The sequence below is a fragment of the Episyrphus balteatus genome, chromosome 2 (genome assembly GCF_945859705.1).
Source record: "Episyrphus balteatus chromosome 2, idEpiBalt1.1, whole genome shotgun sequence".
Taxonomy (NCBI): Eukaryota; Metazoa; Arthropoda; class Insecta; order Diptera; family Syrphidae; genus Episyrphus; species Episyrphus balteatus.
The window spans coordinates 39449727-39467940 of NC_079135.1; the positions used below are offsets into that span (position 1 = coordinate 39449727).

The following is an 18214-nucleotide window of genomic DNA, read 5'->3' on the forward strand; positions in this document are numbered from 1 at the left end:
TGCGGGATGTTTACTTTTATAATGCGTTATTGCTTGGGAGGATAGGGTTTCCATAGTTATTTTAATTTACAATTTTGTTCTTAAATTTATCACAATGCTCTCAAACAAATTTTTAAAGTCTTGGAATTTGAAATTTTTTTTAAATATTTACATTATGATCCCAATACTTGGGATTTTATATAGGAGGACTTACATATTTTTTTGAAAATCATTTAAATTCATATAAATCATTTAAACATATACTAATTAATAAACCAAATATGTTTTTATGTATTAACAACCAATATTTCAAAAAACTCAATGCCAATAATGGGATGTTTTATTTTTTAATATCATTTTTTTCACAACACTCAAAAAATTTTCACCAACTTTTTCGATTGAAAATAAGACAGTTTTTTCGACAGAACAAAAAAATCGTTAGTAGATATCCAAAAATGTATATTTTTGCTTGAAACAACACGGAGAAAAATAATGGACCTACCGAGAGGTTTTTTCGGTGGGTTAAAAAAAATGTGTTCAAAATAACGTATAGTCTTCTTTAAAAACTACCTAGTTTTCGTTGCTTTGTTAAAGATGTTAACATAGATAACATGTTAAAAATAACAAAACGTAAATATTCACAAAATTTTATGAAAATCAAGCTGTTTTTTTTTTTTTCATTTTTTGACACTACATCCGGTCATCTGTTATTTTCCTTTTACCATCAGTCCAAAATTTCCTCATCACTCATTTTCTGCTATTGATTTGTTTTTTTTTTTTGTTTTGTTAAAATTTTGCCCACTAAAGGACATTGAAAACCGTACATTTCCGACCAAAATCGACCGACATTTGAGAATATTTTTTTTTCTGCAAAATAGTTTTTAACCTAAAAACTATTTTTTAAAACCTTCGGATCTTTTTAAAATAAAAACTCTTTGATACGTTATGATTAATAGATAAGTACCCCATTCATTATAATTGAAGAATCGAAGTCGAATGTTTAAAGACACATACGACAATTTACATGAGTCACTGTGGCGTATGCGTAACATTTTTTTCTTAAAATATGCTTTGTTTATGTTGTTTATGCTCTTAAAAAAGACTTAAAGAGTTAATATACTTTGTTTATGTAATTTATATATTCCTGAAATATAACGATTCAACATTTTACTAAAATGTAAGAAATCCATCTTTGGAATCGACTGCCATTTTGGAACATGAGTAGGGAATTAAAAAAAAAAAGTCGGTAAAGCCGATTTTAATGTACAAATTTTCTAGCATTTTTCAAAAAAAAATTTGGAATGCCATTTTCAATAAAATATTAATTAACACATATAAAAGTGCAGTTTCAAAAAAATGTTTTTATTTTTTCAAAGAAATTGATATGTTTCAAAAAAAAAAAGATAATAAATCGAAAAATGTTTTCTTTGAACATTTTGTTAAGTTTTAATATAAGGTTTACTTTAATGCTTCTGTATAAAAATTTTCTTCAAAATTTGCTAAATCACGAGAAATTCAGAAATCAAAATAACACTATATATATAGTGTAAAGTCTTATACGGACACTGTTAATAACGGTTAAAAAATATTTTTGTAGGTATCACAAAATGACCACCTTATTTGCAAAATTATACAAAGTAATTTGTTATCCAAATTTTTGAAAAAAAAACTTACTTTTCAATTTTCACTGTACATTATTAAAATAGTTTTTGGAGTTTAAATCTATGAAAATCTTTTTTTAATAATTTTTTTCTGAGCCGATTCAAATGATACTGAAAGGTGGCAACTCTAAGTTAAATTTTAAGTATTTTTGAGATCTGTTCTGACAAGTTATTCACAATGAACAGGGCACACAAAATTTTCTTGAATTCTCTTGATCTGTGTAGTTATTGTTTTTACACAATCTTTTTGGCAGAAGATCAAAATCGTAAATGAGTCTCCTTTTATCAATTGTATTTCTGCTAGCACCATTGATAATTTTCATGTTTAGGTAAATAGAGAAATTTCAACAACCGTCTCAAAGCACTCATATTAGCTTAATGTTAGAGTAAACGACCCCAAAAATATTTTTTTTTTTTCGATTTTACTCCAAGTTAGTGATCATTTTGATCTACCTTGCAAGAACGTAATGTATTCAAGGCTGCTTCTACAAACATTGCTTGTCAACCCTCCGAGTTCCGTTTAAGATATCATGTTAGAGATACAAATCTTAAAGAAAGAAATGTTTGTTTCTGATTTCAAATCAATTGCTTACCGTTCCCAAATAGACAAAAAGAATTTAATAAATCAGAAGAACTATTTCAAATGAATGATTTTTTAAATCTTTAAAGAACGACATAGTTAGGTATTGAAAATAAATAAACCATTGATAAGCATACGATTTGTTTAGCAATGTGATTCATGAGGAAAAGCACAATTACTCATTTCACAAGTTGATCCACATGACGCTACGCGACGCACAGATTTATTAAATGTCACAATCGGCTGAATGTCACTCGTGCTCTCCTATAGTGATAAAAGTTGAAGTCTACACTCTACATATCCCCAATGCAATGTCTCGCATATTGTGTTGTTATTGTCTTCAATTGATTTAATGCAGTGAAGCAGAGGACAATGGCTTACAACGGCTGACTGCTTTTCTGCACGTGGTATTCTCAATAAACACACATTGTGCATGCATATGTAGATACGAGTATATGTGGGAGATTAGCACAGCATGTATCAATAATATCAATATTTTTATGTGAGAACGTTTTTATGACAAGTTCAAGACAAGACAATTAAAATGTCACTGTTTTTTTGTTAAAAAGTTCAAAGTTCTGACGGTTCTGACTTTTTTGTATGTACTTTTTTTGTTTGTTTTATTTGTATCTCAGAAGCTGAAGTGAAATGTTTTTTCATGTTCATCTATTTAAATTGGTCTGTGTAGAAAATTTGTAAAGTTAAAAATCTCAAACAGAAGTCGATTTTTTTTAATTGATACAAAAATAATACTAAAAAGGTTCATAAATTGTTTAGCTTTCCTAAAGACTTTCGGTTTCCCAAGAAAATTTATTGCTCCATCCATTTTATCGCACTCAGACGTGCACATTCGAAATAGTTAAGTTAGGCTCATTAGCCCACCAGTTAGTTGCACCCGTTTGTTTAACTTTTTTTTTTACTACCGACTTCCAAGTCATATATGACTTGAAACTTATAGTCTAGACTACGAGTATACCTACAGACTGGCAAAGAAAAAAGTTCCATCCATCAGTGTCAAGCTTCCAGTCTTTTATGATAACTAGCATGCTCCTTAAAAGTAAAAGTATAGTATGAAAGTACCTACTTAGATAAGTTTTTCTCGAAATTTGACTGCTAATTGCCTTTTAGTGTTTTTGTTGCTGTCACAAAATTGCAATTCTACTTTCCACAAACTTTCTGTGATAAATAATGATAGGTACTCTTTTTTTTAGTCATCATTGAATGCTTTTAGTTGCAACTTTATATGGATCTTTCATAGTAGGAAAGATGAAAAGAGGTACTTTTTGGTAGACGCTGCTGGCTGTATCACATTATATAGTTTTAATCTTTGATCATGAATAAAATTGCATAAGTTTGTGTAGATAAGTTTCAAATTGCTCTAGGCACAATGCAGTTGTGCTTATTTTTTTCTTTATTTATTTGAGTTAAAAGGAAATCAATACATTTTTTACTCTAAATTAATTATTTTATACAAAAAATACATAAGTTCAAAAACGATGGCAAAGTAAAGCTTAAATTCGTCCACAATAGCGAAATACAGAGAAAAAAGTAGAAGGTGTATGACCAACATACAGTTGGTTTTGGCAATGTAATAGATGCCGTTGTGTGCAGGATGCTGCAGTACCTACTAACATTTTCTATGAAAAAAAATGTCTCAGAATGTTTTTTGAAACTTATACTGTTTCTATTCTTTAGTAATTTTCGCTATAAACGCTTGCCTCAAATCAATTATGGTGGCTATGTGAAGAAGTTTAAGTTCACAAAAGCCATGTGAGTTGAACTCTTATATACGATTTATTTCCAAAAGATTTCTCCAAATGCAACTGCTAACAATTGGTTATTCAACGAATCGAACAATTCTAGCAGAAGGAAATTTCTCATTTTAAAATCAAAAGCTTGATCTACTGCATGTTTTTCAAATTTATTGACTGTGTTCAATGAAGACGGAGCAAACTACAATCCAAATGATTCTTACTCTCATTGTATTAGCTTTAATTAAAAAAAAAAAGATTGGATCGGTATTCAATTTATTATGCCCTAAAAACTTGCTGATATTTAACGGACTGCCAAAGAAGAGGATGTTATCAGTTCGTCTGTAATATTTTTTTTCTTATGCTTGTGACCTCATAACTTTAGACTGAGCGAACCAATTATGATAATTCCTTTTGTATTCGGAAGCTGGTGCCTATCATTTCAATTTCGTCCAGTAGTGACTATATAATCCATGAGAAAACCATATCTTAATCTCCATAGAAGACGATTTTGTTTATTTGATAAAAATGATTAATGTGCAGGGGCGTACACTCCCTTGGGGCAAGCGGGGCGACGCCCCGGGGCCCCCGACCGACCTCAGGGCCCCAACTGAAGACAATGCAGAGAAGGAAACTGTTAGCATAAATTGAGTTACGAAGTAAATTAAAATAAGTTTGAATCACTTCGGATACAAGGGAGACAAATTATGTCATTCAGTGTAATGTATAATGTAGCCACATAATATATATTGATTTGATAAAAAGGTTACCCCAGGGGCTCCAAAAGGAAATAAACTGCTTTTTTAAAAGAAAAATTATAATCTTAGGGCCCCAAAAAATATTACTTGAAAAATCTTTGCAACCACAAATAATACATTATGGGCCCCAAAAAAGCAAAAAACAACTTCAGGCCAGGGCCCTGCAGGGACCCCAAATGCCTTTACTTCAGTACTTAAAAAAAAAATTAAGTTAAAAAAAATTGTTTTTTTTGCCCAAACATAAATACATCAGGGCACAAACTAAAAACATTACGTTATTGGTGGCATTCCGAATATTACATCAGAACAGAGGCTTCAATACCTATTAATTCTTGGCTCCAAAAAAATTATATTATATTTTAGGGGCCTCTAAGCACTTAATTTTGATAATTTTGAGACCCCAAAAATTATTTTTCAGGGGCCCCAAAAGAAATAAACTATGTTTGATGATGGAAAATCAAATGTGTACACATTACTTTAGAACAGAGACCCCAAGAACTATCAATTCTAAGCTAAAAAAATTTTATTTTAGGGGTCTCTTAATATTTAATTTTAGTTTTTCCGGGGACCCAAAATAAAAAAAAATATGTCTGATGATGGAAACTCAAATATGTATTTATTACTTCAGAACAGAGACTCCAAGAACTATCAATTCTAAGCTTCAAAAATTTTTATATTAGGGGCCGCTAAATATTTAATTTTGAGGGCCCCAAAATGAATTTTTCAGGGGCCCAACAATAAAAAAAATTATGTTTGATGATGGAAAATCAAATATGTACATGTACATATTACTTCAGAACAGGGGCCCCAAGAACTATCAATTCTAAGCTAAAAAAAATTATTATAGGGGTCTCTAAATATATCATTTTAGGCAAAGTGCATTACGAACATATTAAAACATTAAAATAAACCTAAAAATATATAAGCCATACAAAAAAAATGTATCTAAAGGGCCCCCAAATATGAAAGGGGCCCCAAAATTTAGTCTTGCCCCGGGGCCCCGACGACTCAACGTACGCCACTGTTAATGTGCAAATAGATAGGACAAAGTTATTCCACTTGGACTAAAAGCATTCAACAATAAAGTACAAGTGAGTACTGAAAGTTATAAAAAGTGTTTGGTTTCACGAAAGTCGTGCTTTTGAGATACTCACATGTGAAATTTATTTGCGGTAACAATTTTCATAAGAAGTGTCAAACACACTCATTTATGTGGTACCAGAAGAAAAAATAATGATAAATCACTAAAACAATAATTGCATATGAACTGAATAATTAATTAAACTACGAATTCGTGCATATGAAAGTCACTTTCAACTAAAGTACCTAAGCAAGTTCGTTACATGAAATAATCATCACAAAGTAGAGTGTGAGTGTAAAAGTTCTTATAAAATAGAGAGATTATCTCTTACTTATAAAATCCTTGATTTTAGTAACATTAATTTAAAAAAGTCTAAGAAAATTAATCCTACGTGCTTTTACTTGCGGTTAATGAAACCTCACATAGCGATGATAGAGAACACCAAAATTGTGGATATGTCTGTCACGCACGATGTACATAGTATGTCTATACAACCTTAACGGATGAGTTGATCCACTTCAATATTCAAATAGTACAGAGAAGTTTTTGACGTCACCTGTCGTATACTTATTTTAGAAAAGTTTAATTTTTTGTTTTCAAAATTGCTTTTAAGATTTTGATTAAAAAAATCAAGTGTTAGGTTTTAAACAAGGTCTATCTTTCAAGGTCTATTCATTATTTATTACCGGCTCCATAGAGCCATTCTTTTAATTTCTTAATATAAATCAAAACTAAAAGTTTCAAAAGCTACCTTTTTTGGATTAAAAAAAAAAAAAAATCGAAAACAAGACGGTGAATTTTTCTGAAATTTTGGTTTGGTATGACATGCCAACATTATTTTAAAAATTGTTTTTATAAAAATTATTTATACAAAATTAGTTTTTTTTTTTTAACGGCTCCAACGATTTTGAATTTTTCAAAAATTAATAATTAAGATGATGCTTTTTGCCTTTAAATAATGAATCTTAAGTTTTTTTATTTTTGTTATTTTTTTTCTAATTATTCCTTATTTTCCCGAATAATTCGTAATTTTCAATATTCTTTGGACATTTTTCAAGAACTATTAAGTTATTTTGTGAGGATTCGACCAGAAAGACCATTGAAGTTTGAAAGGAAACCTTATTAGATTTAATTTGATACCAATACCATATTTTAGCTCGATGAGATGTACAATGTTCTTAGCCACGCCAATAGTGCCAGGATACGGACAGAAAGACGTGTAGATTTCGTAACTACTAATAGCCATCTTTCATTTCCAAAATTAAATTGTATTTAACTCAATGATTTAAGCGTTCGTGCAGCGGTCGCTCGAACTATAAATCATTAAAATAGAAAAGAGTGCATAGAAAGTGTCTTCATAGTAAATTGGCCTTATTAATTTCAAGATCAATTAAAAAACTTGAACTTTAAATTCTACAAAATCCTCAGACACAATTTTAAAAATGTACTCAAGGTCAAATTTCAAATTAATTCCATTTTGTCTAAATCTTAAGACCTTGAACCACAATTAAATTCTAATCAAATTTAATCTGTCACCGGGTCACATAAAATTCTAAAATTGAATGCAATAAATTTCTTAAATATTTGTTATTCTCGTGAAAACTATACAGACAGACGACAGTCACCCATTGATTGCCATACAACATTGATGGAATTTTCATTTGCTTTATTTCTTTTTTTTTTTGCATGAAAATCATTGATCTAAATTGTTCAATTCCACACATTGTTCTCATCAATATATGGGTTGTATCTTGTTTCGGATTTAGTTCTATTGACCCAGCTGCGTGCTATGGTTGTGACGAGCGATATCGGCATAAAGGAATCTCCATAGATATTTTGAAATCAAATCATTCGCACCAGTTGATGCGTATTGATTTACCCGAAACTTGAATGTGATGATGATGAATGAGTGTTTTGCTGTGCAATTCGTAGAATCTCGTGTATAATGTTTGTTAGAAGCTTAAACTACACATTCAGCATAGCTTGGTGGCTTAATGTCCAACAACGGTCGTTGGCTGCATGGTTTGGCATATACAGAAAACCAACAAAAATAAAAATAGGAAACATTGGAGAACTTAAAATTTTGCAAACGTGAAGATTTTGATAGTACATACTTGTTAGAGTTGCCATGTTTTTGTTATATTTTTTTCAAATTTGAATGACCTGTTCTTATTCCAAAACATTATACAAAAATATTTTCTAATACCTATCTGGTAACTTAAAAGTTAGCAGTGCATTTCCTCACTTTAACATTAGGTGCGTGGCCGTGGCCTTTGTGTAAGTAGTGTATTTGTTCATACCTAGCACTTATTTGATGAAAGAGATTTCTCATATTGAGATAGATAAAGTTCGTTTGGTTTAACTAGAGGCCGAGTGTACACGTAAATATGAAGTTATTTTACATTGAAAAAGAACCGATTTTTTTTTGTTCCCTGTATGAAATTTATGTTTGCTTTCATCTTTCTAGCTCAACGTTGGTTCAACGAGAGGCTAAGTTTAACTTTGTTAGGTTATGAAAATAAGGATTTTTTTTATGTCAGACACTCGCAGCGTAGTGTACATGATTGTATAAAATTGAAATTCAATTGCGAAACAGCTGTTAAATGGAATGTTTGTATTTACCTTGAAACTTTTGTATTTTTTCAAACGAATATTAATTTATGTTTTCATTTTTATTGTGTGGTGGTTATTGAAACAGTGAATGTATGCATTTGGGTACACAAATTTAATAGCAAAAGACATTAACTCATTACGGTTGAAATTATTTTTGAATACTAAAAGTTTAACAATAAAAAGGAACGATAAGAAAGCTCATAAAAAAAATGTTTATTTTTCATGAATTATTTTTTGATATTTTTTAAACTTTAAATAAACACTTAAAAAAAACTTGTTTCTATAGAAAAAGTTGCTCATTGGTGTTGAAATTTTGTTTTTAATTTAAATGTTTTGAAAATTACTATATAAAATCTTAAATCAATTATTAGAGCTCCAAACGTTTAAATCTATTCTAATAATAAACCGATTTTGATATACAATTCATAGACCATGGAATTTGAAAAAAAAAAACCTTGAAATTTTTCACTACATAAAATCTGGGAACTATTTTAGTGGCAAAACAGTACGTATTTGGCGGCTGGCGTTATTATTTTATTTCAAACGGAGAGGAAATAATTCAGGCCATTTTCGACTTTGCTCTTAATTCTATATCAAAGATCAAAAAAACTTCAAACTCGCTTTATTTGTTCAGCTACTTCCGATTGGTAGTTTTGGAGATATCTGAAATAGCACAAAAGTCTAAAATACACCAAAATATTTGGAGTATTTTTTGCACTTTCGTGATATACATTTTGAATATAAAACCGATTTTCGGTATAAGAAAGCGCCAGTGGTATAAAAAATGATCTAATTTTTGGTGAAAAATTATTCTTTTGAAATTGAAAAATACACAATAAATCTATGGATAAAATACACCAGTTAAATTATTCTGATTTATAATTTGAACCGAAGTTTATTTTTTTACCTCAAATAGTTTGATGAATTAAAATTTACACTATTTCTTATGAAATAAATGAAAATGAATTTATATTGACTTTCACAATATTGCCATAAGAAAATCTGAATTTGAGTGCCTAATTTAACAACGAAACACATTCTGTCTACTGATTTTTGATACTACCCCGTCTAAAAACTGAGCGCCTCAAAAATTTCAACGATTTAATGATTTTTTTTTTATTTTAAAAATCAGTTTTTCAAAAATTATAATTTTTTGCTGTTTTTAAATTTTTTTAGAAGCGTTCTCTTATAATATAATCGAAAAAAAAAACTAAGAATGCGGGATAATTAGGTCGATACTATTATATTAAAATAATTAATCGCTGTCTTCATTTTTAAATGGTGGTCATTGAAAAATATGGCGTCTCACACCTGTGCAGTGTGGTGAATTTTATGTCCACAGGATGTACTTCTTACATCAAAGAGAGTGTACAAAATATACCGTTTTGGTTTATGTATTTCAAAATCGAATAATTTTATGCACCATTAATGGTATTTTATAAAAACAACTGAATTTCGGTGTATTTTTTGCACGGAATCTTAAAAAATGACAAGACAGTGGTATAATTTGTATACCACTTATTTTGATAAATACACCATATTTTTTTAAATTTTCTCAATTTTCTTTAAATTAATGAACTTACACCAATTTATACACCAGTGTGCTACTTGAGATAGGGCTTCAAAAATAACAAAAACCGCCTTCTGCTCAGCAGGCTTGACATCCTTGATGCATTTAATATTTTTATGTACCTAATACACTCACATAAATGCCTGAAAAAGCAAAGTATACACCGAAAACTTCACATTTTCCTAAAACTTTAATTAACTGAACACAATTCTACTTTATACAAGAAATATTTGCTAAGTAAACAATTAAAATTTAATCGATAAAAATTTTAAACGAAATCTTCTAATTATATTTTAGTGCTTTTTGTGCGTGACTTAATTTTAAAACAGAAGAACTTGGCTTCTCTTTTTACAGATATTTTTTTTTTTCTTTGTTGATATATTATTTTAAGAAAATAATTTACATAGATCGATTTTTTTAAACATTTTAAACTCTTCAGTGCACTAACCTAAGCACTGTAAAATTCCATCTTTTTGCCATATTATATATTTGGTATTTCATTTATGTTTTAGCTTTATTTGCCTTTTAAAGTACATAGAAGCCATAAATTTATATAAATTAATAATACTCGCACTCATAATGAATGAATATGACAAAATAATTACATTAGAAATTAATTCTTGACACCTCCTGTCAACATTCTAACATAATTATACGGATTTGTTAAACCTACTTAGCATTTATACAGTATACACTCGTCTAAGCATAATAATAATATAGAACCGTATAACAATAGCATTTAATTATACAAATTGTCATGTAATAACTTCCCGTGTGAAAATGTGACGAATTGTCTCTTAACTTTCGTGAAGTCATATTCAATTTTTTTGTTTGTTTATTTTGTTGATGAAATTGTTAATGAAGATTTATTTTTTTCTTTAACTAAAATTTCAATCTTATTTAAACTGAATCGTTTCTGTCTGTAGTTGAATATTGCGAGATTTTTTTCAGCAACAAAGATATAATTTTTCTCACTTACAGCCGACAGATAATAATCTTTACTTTAATCTAAAATTATTTAATATTCTTATTAAATTGATCATTATCATTCATTAGATGCAATTACCCCATAGATAGTTAATCATAAATTTTATATACTCAAGTATTTGAAGAATCAACCTGAGAAATTTACTGGTACAGTGCTGTGCAACTACAAACTTCATTTCATATTAAAAATGTACGTCATCGTGATAAATTTGTGCGATCATCATCTATTATTATTAATTCTTCGTATTTGACATTAGCTTCAAGCTTCGTCGATTTTTAATTTTTTGTTCGCGTTTGACGTTTGGAGTAAATTCGATATGACGTTTGAAGTTGCAGAAACTCGTACTTCACGAGTCCCTTTCTGTATTTTGAAGTGCTCATAAAGCTTGTTCAACGAAGCGTTTGCAAAGCTGAACTTAAAGCGGTATTGTAAAGTATGAATAACAGAGTTTTCGAATGCAGTTTCTTTAAGTGATTTTGCAGCTTCTAGCTAAAGTTGGAGTAGAGTAAGCTCCTAGTTGTACCTTTTTGACACAAAAAAGTGACATACTCGAAGGTCTACTTTATTATAGGTAAACCTACAAAACAAAAGTTTTGACTTCAAAAGCTTCTTTTAGACTCTTTAAGAACAATAAAAGATTTTATAGTTAACCCTGTGTCGGCACACCTCTTCTTTGCGAATTTGGTTTATACTTTTTCATGTCACAAGAACTTTTTTCGGTCTCACTATTTTATAAAGATTCACACATTAAATTGATGTAGAATTTTTCTAGAAATTCGGATATTGTATTCACAATTCCAAAAAAAATTATTTTCACCCTTATAAAGACACTTTTTTGTGACCACTTTTTATTTTTGTCCTTCCAGACAGAGGGTTAAATTAGTTTTGCACAGCACTGTACAATCACACGCTTTTGTCGCAATGGAATAGTTTTCATCCCTAACAACCCACAAAGCCGCAAAAAAAAAACCTTTTTTGTTTTGCTTTTAAACATTTATTACATAAAGCATACCCACGATAATTTGATAGTCTATCCAACTTCACATCAGTCCCAGAAGTGCAAGATCTACACAGGGGATAAGGGAGGATAAATTAACAACTCTTAATTGCGGAAATTAATAACGATGCGGTTGGTCAGGTCAGTGTCAGTTTATGACACTAGCGGGTGCCTTAATTGATACAAACAAAAACGAAGAATTTTATACTTATTTAACCCAACCCGCATCCGCATGTTCATTGTACATCAACCAGCGGTTTATAGAATGACAAGCCTATTAAATTTAAGACGCCATCAAATTGTCATATCATTAGCAGAGGAAGAGAGAGAGAGAGAGATGAGACCGCACAAGTCCACAAGTTCAATTGTTAGGCTAAATAATTCATAAAGATCTTAAATGCACGAAAACAGAAACACAATACCTATCCTATACTCTTTCTATATAGGTAATAGGTACAACAAACTCGTTATAAATAAAAGTGAATCATTCCAATTAGTAGGTAAGAGTATCTTATACACTCGTGGATGATAAAGATAATGATGTCCCCCATTGAAGGATCATCCGCATATTGAAATGAAGGACCACATTTCGCAGAAATATTTCGAACAACAATGGTTAATCCAATTATCAAGTAGACCGATGATGATGGAAATAAATAAATAAAAAAAATTATCAATTATCATACCATAATATAAATTACAATATCAATTTATTCAAAAAGTTGATTGGTATTTTATTGTAATGACATTGTACCTGTCTATGCCTATCTGTTATTGATAAATAATTTGATTATTGTGAGGTACTCTCTGGGGTTGACTGCGAAGTTGTTTGAAAGCTATTATATTTGCTAATTGTTTGTTAGCAGATATTTAGTTATGTAATGATTGAAAGAAATTGAGAGGTTGTTAAACTTTAACTTTGTTTTTTTTTTTTCAAGGATTTGTATTATATGAATACCTGAAATTTGTGCACGTGATTTCTATTTGTTATTTCCTAGTTTACACGTGTGTGTCGTAAATTTTATTTAAGAATATTTTAATTATATATTGTTTCTATTCAATTTTAAATGAAATAAAAAGATTATGATCAGTAGTTGTAAATTCTCTTTTTGAATTATTATAGCCACTAATAAAAGATTTATGAATAATCCTTTTATGAGTTGCCATTATTGCGACAGCTCGCTAATTTGTATACGTATAGAATGTAATCATAAAATAAGTTTACTTTTTAGCAATTTACAATGACTTTGTTCACAAATAACTTCCATCGTGGGAATTTGTTGTGAATTAAGATTATATCTTCATACGTTGTGGTGGTAAATTAATGTTTCCTTCACAAAATTACGTTTTTTTTGTTAGAAATTGAACAATTAGGTTACTACGGGTAAAATACCTATATAGATTGTTTTATTTAAACTCTGATGTGTTTATATTATATGAAAGATTAAAACATTTTTTATCAGATTACTATAGCAGTTACCTAAGTACCTAAATATTTGAGTGAAAAATTTAAAAACTGTCAAGTGTTTTTTCGCCCGTGATGTTGAAAATTTGCAGTTTTCAAAAGACTTAATATCCAAACAACATTTTAATAGGAATAGTAGACCAGTGCCAATCATTTTTGAACAAAAAAAAATTATTAGCAGCCTAAGGGTGGTCGGAAAATTTAGGATAAATTGCATATGCAAGGGGAAAAATAAATTGCCCACAAACAAATTGGGGTAAAGGTGGGGGAAAAAGTTGGGTGAGTTTCAAAAATACAAAATTTTTAGATAATAAAAAGATCTTCAACTTTCACTCACACCATTTTCATGTAGGTACCTATAACATATGACACGATTTTTGTTTTTTTATTTTTATCCTTTACAAAAATTATTGGATTTTAACGAAACCTGGTAAAAACTAACTTTGTTATGTTTATCTATTTTAAATGTGTTTTTAGAAAAATATTAATTTTTGGATTTTTGACGAATTTAAATTTTAAAAAATAGCCCATCTTTCAATCAATAAAGTTACATAAAAAATGTTTGATTTTTGAAAAGTTTGAAATGCAATAAAAAACCTTTTATTTAAGAGTATGGAGAAAAACAACACTTTTATTTCAGAAAGTATTGAAAAAAATTGAAAAAAAAAAAACAAAAATACGATTTTTAAGATCGATTTTTCCGTAAATGGCAGTAATACTAGCGAGAAATATTTTTTTCTCTAGAAACAAAATTATTCTTTTCTAATGGCCTTTGATATTTGAATTTGAATCTAGCGTTAGAATGGTTCTAATGTGCCAAGTTTTTGAGATATCGAATTTAGGAGACAATTCAAAAAATAGCTTTTTGAAGTTTTTTCTTTTGCCAGTAATTGAAGCTTTTGAAAATAAATATTGATGCAAACTTCAATTTTGTAGCTCCAACACTTTTAAAAATATTAAAGCTTTCAAAATCAAAAAAAAAAAATCGAAATTAAAAATTTTTTTTTGCAGAAATTTTCGAAGTAACCCAGACTCAGATTAAACGCAAAAACATCATTTTCTTATTATTTAAGATTCCGCTAAAATAAGACACCCTCTCCCTCATACGTAACGGTCAAAATTTTCAATAAATTTGATGTTGTGCACTTTTTTCTCATCAAATTTAAACAAATAAAATGCACCACTGGGGTCGCACGTACTTGCTCTTGCAGTTCAAAAATTTTTTTAAAGTTTTATGTCGTGTGATCGTCGAGAAAAAATTATTTCATAGTACATAACACATTGATACAATGTTTGGGGTTTTCGTTGACGTCAGAGATTCAATGCATTGACCGATTTCCTTGAATAATTTCCCATCCTACTTATACCTCCTATACTTCAACTTTATGAAAAAATTGTACAAAAAATTAAATTTCAAAGGATCGTAATTTATTTGTCATTATATGAAGGTATGACAGCGATGTCAATTTTTTCTTAAGAAATCTTTTGCATTCTTAATCGAAATGAACTTTTGACATATTGATGACAAATTGATGAGTGTAATTGCATCTATACCAAAAATATAAATAGCAAATTCAATGCCAAACTAACCTTGTCTAGGAATCTTAAATATTCCTCAGCTTTAGACAAACGGAAAAAAACTATTGTAACATTATTCATTCAAGTCATGTCAATAAAAGCCATACTAATTCAAACGGATATGCTGTCGTATTTTCCTTTCTACTACACAAAAGCATCTAACTTTATATAGGCATGAACCATTGATAGCTTCTTTCATATTGCAACAAAAATTCTATTAGTCATAGAATCGAAAAACAAAACAGAAAAAATGTTTAAATATTTAAATATTTAAATGAGTTTCACTGTCACGAAAAGTCATTCCGCCAATTGACTGTCAATGCATTTACGAAAATTATAAATTACACAATATCATTCGAAAAGAGTCAACTCATAAAATTTGATCGCAATTTTATATTTTTTTTTATTGTAGGTAGATTTCCATGACTGGCATTGCAATTTGAAAATGACAAACAAAAAAGGGAAAATACAAATTATTATTGTTATTATAATCATTCTCAAAGATAGTCATTGAAGAAGCACTTAAATGTCAGCGTGTGATATAGCAATTTGCAACGATATAATTGGTCCCGTGTGGGAGATTGGTCATTTCGACAGTAAATCTGTTATGAAGATGATGTTGATTTTCTATCATCCGGAGGAAGTACCGTCAAAGTTGTGATCGTGTGAGGGACTTTTTTGTGTTGTTAAATGATTTCTATCAGTTCGATCATTTCATAGTTTATTAATTTATTAAAATTGATTAAAAATTCCATTAGTCAGAGATTTAAATTGTATCTAACTGAAGCATTTTACTGAACATTTTTATTTTCATGGATGAACAAAAAAAGATATTTTCCAAAATAATTAGGTGAATAGGTTTTTTTTTCCTGTTTTACAGACTCTGTCGCTGACGATTTTTTTTTTTTCAACATGTGCTTTGTCTGATGAATTTGATAAGCCTTTGCATGAACCAATCAATTATAAAATAAAATGCACGACTGGGTCACACGTACATATTTTTTGTTGAACTAAATACTCATGTTATTCTGATTAATACGAACACATTTAATTAGAACACATGCTGCCAAAAAAATGAACAAAAAATACATCTATAAAAATGCACTGATATGAACCGTATGTAAGTATCTTCAAGTACGAACTCTTCACGTTTAATTGGCAGCCCACTTGGTAATTAGTTAATGATGGCCTTTTGGGATGGAATGTTCTCATAGAAGTAAGAATTTCCAAACAAATGTGTGCAAACGGATTGGATGTACCTACTATTTTTTTTTTTTTGGCTATAAGCCAAATGGTTACAAACGTTGGATAAATTTCACGTTTTTGGTTCATATCCAATTCGTAATTCGTGAATGTTTTTAATGGTTTTATATTCTTTTAATATCATAATATTTGTGAGGTGTTTTATTTCAAGTGCACATTTTTTTAGTCCATGCTTATAGGTATTTATCTAGAATACATTAATGACATTATAGTTATATCAGTTGTTGTTGAGGATGTTAATTTGTCAATAATGAAACAACTTCCATTAACTGTTCAAAAGTTTCCTTAAAAAAAAAGTTACGTATACACCATAGTGATCCTCTTAAAGAAATACATTTTTATTTTTGTAACATTCTAAATACTGAAACGAGTTGATGTTTTTTGATGATTGATTAGGAAAATTATAAATTTGGGTAATTCGACCATTTTGAAGTTGTAATGTCGGTAGAATTTTGCAGTAAAGCTGATTTTCTTTATTTCAAACTTTTGTTCAACTTTTTGATTGAAATTTTTCTTATGTGCAATACTTTTGGTCATTTTTTTACTACTTGTCGAAACGTTCTCGGCTTTTATTATTCATGGTTCATGTTTCCTAGTCCCATCTAAGCTGTATTTTGAGCTTTTTGGGCAGATTAGAATCGATGTGAGAAAAATACAGCTCTGCGTTGAATATTATCCTCCACTCTCTACTGATGAACACTAGAGAGAACACCACTCCTTGGATATTTCTCTTTTAGCTATCTACCAAGTTTGTATCTGCTCTTGAAAGATGCGTTGGCAAAAAGTTATAGTATGTAGGTACCTACTCGCTTGGTATAAAATTTTGCCGACGCCAAATTTTCCTACAACATTTGATTTTCATTAAAGTGCCATGGATTGGATATCCTGAGCCCAAATCAAGCTTTTTACAAAGTAGTGATCCTCGGTACATCGAATATATTGGAAGAATGCCTGGATTTGATCGCAACCTGAAAATTTTTCGGTTGAAAATTTGGTCATATTTGTGTGCTTAATTTTCTGATTGTTAAGGTATATGAAATGAGTCTCTAATATATTAAAATTTTATCCCGCTCAAAGTTAATTTACCTTATCCTTACCTAAATGTCTATCTGAATTACCTAAAAACCTGTGGTAGTAATGACCATTTTTTCGTGAAAAGAAATTGTATCTTATGTATAAAATTGAATGCTAAAATATTATGCAAACCTCAAAGCCAAATGTGCCAAAAATAACTTTGAAAAATATTTGTAATTACAAAATCGAGATTTGTGCAACAAATTAGTATTTAAAAAGCAATACAAATTTAGCGGAAACTCACTGAGTCTGAAAAAAAAATCAGTTTGAACTATGAAATAGGGTGTTACCTAATAAATTATCATTTAATTAGCAACAAATTTTGATAAATCTTTAATAAAATTATTTATATCGCCAATTTGTGTCTCCCAAAATAACTAACAATATCAGCCAGTATTTTTTCTGGTTAACAACATAGTGACAATATTTTTGCAAAATATGACAAAAAGTGAACTTGTTAATTGAACTTATAAATTTACACAATTCTGCCCATCAACCCATGACTATGGAAAATAATGGTTTAGAATGTCAGAAATTCTCGTGGCAATTTGGAGTACGTTTAATTTCTATAGAAACCCTAAATAGATACAATTATTACTTGTCTACAAATAAAGTAATTTTGTACTATAAAGTCGATTTTGTACTATTTCTTAAAATTGAATAAAGCTAACTTGACATTTTCAATTCAAGTGGCACATAACGCTCTTATTCATTCCCACCGAGGCAACACAGAAAATACAACTTTTGTAGCTAAGAAACTCATTCTAAAAACTAGTTAAAAGTCTTTAAAACAATTAAAATTTAATGTTAACTAGAATTAGTATCATTATTAATTTTGCCAAGATTGAAATATCCA

General features: G+C 29.3%; 1 protein-coding gene across 4 annotated transcripts in view; it reads left to right on the forward strand.

Moving 5' to 3' along the window:
- Positions 1-18214, forward strand: part of LOC129909011 (carbonic anhydrase 2) — a 52374-nt gene that overhangs the window by 16230 nt on the left and 17930 nt on the right. The gene's annotated exons all lie outside the window — the stretch shown is intronic.